At 35.6% G+C, this 5,670-nt stretch overlaps 1 long non-coding RNA gene across 1 annotated transcript; it reads left to right on the top strand.

Annotated features, from left to right (window-relative positions):
* The first annotated feature begins 1,240 nt into the window (after positions 1 to 1,240).
* LOC105180026 lies at positions 1,241 to 4,254 on the top strand. The gene is made up of 4 exons (XR_002286462.1): positions 1,241 to 1,255; positions 1,334 to 3,440; positions 3,925 to 3,986; positions 4,124 to 4,254. It is a non-coding gene; the product is annotated as an uncharacterized LOC105180026 (long non-coding RNA).
* Positions 4,255 to 5,670: the final 1,416 nt, after the last annotated feature.

Here is a 5,670-nt window from a genome sequence, read left to right as displayed (position 1 = left end):
CGCTGCTGCATTCCAAGGGGCTCATTATATTTCACCATTGAAAAGGCAAATAATCTCGTATGCATCTGGTGAGCAGAGATTTCTGCTTTTCTTATGACTTGTAACAATTAATTTTCAGAACCATGCTAGTTCTTTTTGTGAATGATGAATTCTATTACATGAAGTTTTAATGGAAGCCACTTTTTCTTTTATGATGTTTGGTTCCCTTGACCTGTCCAAATCCATTTCATCCCTCTTTATCTTCTAAAATTCAAGAACCAGCTTCAATTTCCGATGGTTTTAAGGGCCTTCACAGTTTATCATTGTTGGTTATTACAATGAACTGTTCAGTCTCCTTTCCAAGTTGAATACATTCATCTTCTAATACCATATTGTGAGTGAGAGGGTGTTTCTGCTGTTTGAACCTCAAATTAGGATTTTCTGTACAGTTTGGTCTTATGTAGACGTTATTCGTGATATTCCTGTATTTAGTCAGTTTGGGTAATATTGAAGCTGATGAGCTTCTGCTCAAATATTGTTTCATTTGGTAATTTACTGAGTTGTGGAGCTTTGTGAGTACATGTATCATGAATGATTATGCTACTCAAGATTGAATTATGATCAGCTACCCCCAAAACACTTCTATTGTATTTGTTCTTGAAAATATGCAACTTGTTAATAGATCTGAAACTTATGCGAACCGATTCATTAGTTCATTGGTAGTGCTAGCTATTCTTGTGAGTGGATGGGTGGGCTGGTCCTCGTCCTACGTTTATCTTTTTAATGTTGTTCAAGGGTTGAAGGAGTATAATATTTGGGAGTAATTGGGTGGTATTAAGTTAAGCACTAGTAGCACAATGACATTGGGAGGAGAATAAATGGAACATAAGTATTGTCAAAATCTTTTAGGTACCTTTGAGGACTTACCATGCTGGCGATCAACATAACAAAGCACGACGGTCTTGTTTATAAGAGTGTCACTTTTGGCTGTGTTTGTGACTTTGTGTGTATGTAATGATTCATGTTGTTCTTAGTTGTATGATGCCCTTATAAGTTCATGATTGATGGTTGGTTAAGGCTTCGTCTTAACAACTACTTATCTTTTTAAGCAATGCATTGGTTGTTCATATATATATATGTGTGTGTAGACATTTGCCATATCTAATGCATTTATCAACGCCTTTGTGTTAAAATGTTTCTGGACCACATAGGTAACCAAGCTTGAGAAATGGTCCAAGAAGGCGGTAGAGCTTGAGGATTCATGAAGACTTTAGACGTAAGTTCTATTTGTAATTTATTTATCCAACAATGGCGAATGATGCACAGTACACTAATTCCTCTTGTGAACATGCAGTTTGGTTGTGGAATTTCAAAATTATCTGTTTGTCATATGTCTTCATGCATGCTGGACGCGAATGGAAGGTGTATGAGGTGGCAAAGACGGTCTTTGAAAACAATGACACAGAAACTAGAAAGTCTTTGCAAAGTGATAATGGTGGTAAAAAGTTGATCATTTTCTTGGCTTTCACTCTTCATTTCATCGATCAAGCATTCCTTTATATGTTTGCATTGTTATCTTGAGTTCTTGATATTTATCATCTACATTATGGGGTTGTGATTTTCTTTTTATCTATGGCAAGTTTGTTCCTTTGATAAATAGTGTTGGATGCTTTTTTAGTGGTTTTCAATTACTTTACTACTGTGGTGTGGTGTTTCTCATCTTGTTTAATTTGGTTGTGCTTTTATGTTATCTCATTCAAGTAAACGACGTGTATTCTGTTCTTTGTGGTATATCAAGCTCTGTGAGACATTTTGTTGTCGCGATGTCTGTAATTGTTAGCATTTTAGGATTAGACTCTTGGTTCAATTGAAATTACATGAAACTTCTCGTATTCTAATTTTGATTTGAACAGCCCAATTCACCTTCCAAATGAGATAAAACCATTTCAAAAGTAAAGAATTCCATGACATATATGTAGTGTTAATTAACACATAGGAACCAGAGGGTAACTTTTTTTTAAATTTTTATTCATCTTTTGTTATCCTATCAAACTACTTTTGTTTTGTTTTCTTTTGCCAGTTACTATCAAACTTCTTCCGTTTATATATTTTTTAGTAATTTGACAAATAAATGTGATATAGGAAGTCATAAGATTGAGACATGAATGTGCACTAGCGTTATGTGATTGTTGCTTTGATTAACTGTGGAGTCGTTGAGGCATAATGTCATGCATTTTGAATTGCTTTGAAAGAGAGTTGGAATTTCTTTGCTTCTACTAAATCTTAGGATTCTTGTGAGATCATATTTGTTTGCTAAAACTCTACCCGATTGATCCTTATATCCCTAACATGGGACATGCATCCATTTTGAAAAATTCAAAGGCCCTTCCCCTTCCAGAAAAAAAAGAAAGAAAGAAAGAAAAGTAAGAAAAAGGAAATTACATCTACTCCGCTGGTTTAGGTCACTTAGTAACTGGGTAACTTCATCACAAATGTTGTTATTCACGTAAAACGGTGGCCGGAGCTATGAGTATGCAAAGCACTTTAGGTAAAACGTGTTTTGGTTGAGTAACCGGGTGCCTTCACCACAAGTGTTGTCATTCGCGTCAAAAGGCCAGAATGCGACGTTTTTTGGTTGAGTAACCGGGTGCCTTCACCACAAGTGTTGTCATTCGCGTCAAAAGACCGGAAAACGGCCTAAAGAACACAAGTCGCGGGCAAAAACAAAGGAAAAGAAAAAGAAAATAAAAGCCGTGACTAAAGCAAAAGGGGAAGAAAAAAGAAAAAAAATTCATGAGTGGCCAAAGAAAAGAAAGAAAAGCGAAATCCGTCCTGACTAGGTAGATGTGAGGAGATAAAAGGGTATTGTGCTAGCATCGAGGATGATAACACTTTGAAATCCATAGATTTTGTGGTAGCTTGATTGTCCTCCTCTATACTTGGCATGCCTTTTCTTATGCGACTACTATTTTTGGTTGGGAGGAGGAGGAGATAGATTCTGGCCTTGTATTTATTGTAACAATATTTAAATTCTATATTATTATAGTTTTCTTTAATCTTAATGAATTATTCCCTATAGATTGCCATCCGAGCAGGGTGAGGGTGCAAGTTCAGTATATAGCAGTAGTGCATCTTACATGACCGCCCCTTAAAAGGAAAATGTATGTGCTTGCATGTATGAGTTAAAGAAGTCTACCATGGTGCATATAGACAAGTATTATAAATTTTTCACTTCTAATTTATACTGGCCCATGAATGCGGTTTATCCAGGTATGTGAGGTTGGGAATCATTGTTAACTAATAATTGATACTAAAATCAGATTCCTCTTTTGTGTTCCATCTTGTGTTAAACTCTTTAATGAAGTTCATCAGATATCTTTCAGTTACACTTGCTACACTTGGTGAGAACACCAGATGATGTCCCTGGATGTGCTTCTTAGTGCTGGTGTTCCGTGGTGCAGGTGACTATTTATATGCTATCATATCATCTTTATCATTTGTCCCCTACACTCTTATGCAGAACCCATTCATTAGTTCATTGGTAGTGCGAGCTATTCTTTCGAGGGGCTAGGTGTGTTACTGCTCTCTTGCATTTTTCTTTTTATGCTCTTGAAGTGTTGAAGGAGTAAAATTCAAGTCCATACTCGACAATAGATATTGGGTGGTATTGAGTTATGAGCTCACAGCAAGGTGTTTTAAATGAAAAAAAGATTACATCATGAGAAGAATATATGGAACATAAGTACTGTAAAAATCTTAGGTACCTTTGAGGACTTAGCATTTTGCTAGGGATTTTCTTATCCATTGAAAATCAACAGATACAATTAGATACCATCATTTGTAATTAGGTCTGTGTTACTTTTTGTTGCCCTGCATCTTTAGTGATTTAATCTTTGGTTCCATTGTAAGTCACTCTCTTAAATCAATGTTTTTCTTGACTACTAGTGCAAAAAGCTCGAGAATTTGTTGTCACTTCCCAAGAGCTTATCACTCAGGGTTCAGTCCTGGTAAGTCGCTTGAACTGGCTTAATTCCTATTGATATTTATGTTGATCTATCTAGAGAAGTTATTTAATATCAATATCTGAAATTAAAGTGCTTATTCTGTTTATTCGATCTTATTGTTTTTGGATATTATTGTGGAGATGCTGCTGATATGGCTAATACTGAATCGTCGAGTGTTGCAAGAGAAGCTGCAATACATAGTGCAGCTATTAGGTGTCCTCCAATGGTGTCTCGCTTCCAGTTATCATATGATCTTGCAGTCTCGTTATGTTCTAGTATGGTAAGATAATAATTATTATTTATAATTGAAATATATGCAAATAATTGCTTCATTTATGTAATATATGACTTTTGATCACAATTGGAATGCTAATTACTGTGTCGTGCTGTAGAATGATGCATGTTAGTTGGAGCTAAATGAAGGTAATTTGGTGGATATCTCTAAGTCATAAAGTATCAGAGCATTTTAGAGGATGCTTGATGGTTTTGATTTTTTGAGTGCAATAATGGCAATATACTAAAATCGTCCACAACAGTAGACATACTGTCCCCATATTCTTTTACTATTCCTTTCTCGAATTATGATATGCCTGTTGCTATGTAAATTGTTGAACTTATGTACATGAGCATGCAATTGCAATCTCTGGGATTTTGGCATCTAACTATTTGGACAATGCTCTGGTCCGTTGTTGGGATGGGATGTTTGATGCTACATTTAGGATATTCTATACAGTTTGGTCTTATGTAGAGTTAGTAGTGATATTACTTTTTTTTAGTCAGTTTGGGTAAGATTGAAAGTGATAAGCTCGTGCTCAAGTATTGTTTCATTTAGTAATTTACTGAGTTGTGAAGCTCTGTGAGTACATGTATCATGAATGATTATGCTAGTCAAGATTGGTTTATGCTCAGCTACCCCCAAAACCCTTCTATTCCATTTGGTCTCTGAAATATGCAACTTGTTAATAGATCTAGATCTGAAACTTTGAAATAATTAAGCAGGCTGTTCAATTTGAGAATTGGAGTTCATTGGGTTTAGGCCTTGAATTGGTATCCTTTTGTCTATACCTGTATCATCCAGAATGGTACCGTGATGCCAATCAGGATCACCATGAACTCTGTGCTTCCTGTTTCCATTATGTCTGCTGACTTGTATTGAACTACTCTAGCTCTTTGCGGATCTTGGTGATCTTCAATAGCACTGAAGTGTTGTTTATATATCAAACTACTGCTGAACTGATGGAGTTGAATAAATATCTAGTTTCTATAGAGACTAATTACTGGACTACAGACTATGATCATGATCATTCTGTTGCAGTTTTTTGCCACAGAATATGAAATAAAGTAATTTCTACTGTGATAACGAAGAATTTTTCGCTCTTATGATCATCTACATTTCTTAGACTACATATATTATTAATTAGTTACTGAACGAGGTTCTTATTTACTTTGTTATTTAAATAGGATATCTATGGTAGAGAAATTTCTGTTTTTCCTGTGCCAAAGGGACAAATAATGACATGGAAGGAGTCTTTACTTGATACACCTACCTATAGTTGGGTATGCTTGTTTTACAATGTTCCTAAAACGGGCGTGTTCTTTTTCAGGTAGGAGATGTGGCATTGTCCATATTGCACAGTATGGTAGCCGCTCATTCAGGTATAGATGATGCTAGAGAGATTGTTACACC

Source organism: Sesamum indicum, unplaced genomic scaffold, assembly GCF_000512975.1.
Source record: "Sesamum indicum cultivar Zhongzhi No. 13 unplaced genomic scaffold, S_indicum_v1.0 scaffold00278, whole genome shotgun sequence".
NCBI lineage: Eukaryota > Viridiplantae > Streptophyta > Magnoliopsida > Lamiales > Pedaliaceae > Sesamum > Sesamum indicum.
The sequence above is the reverse complement of the archived record's forward strand: the minus strand, read 5'-3'. Positions and strand labels throughout refer to the sequence as shown.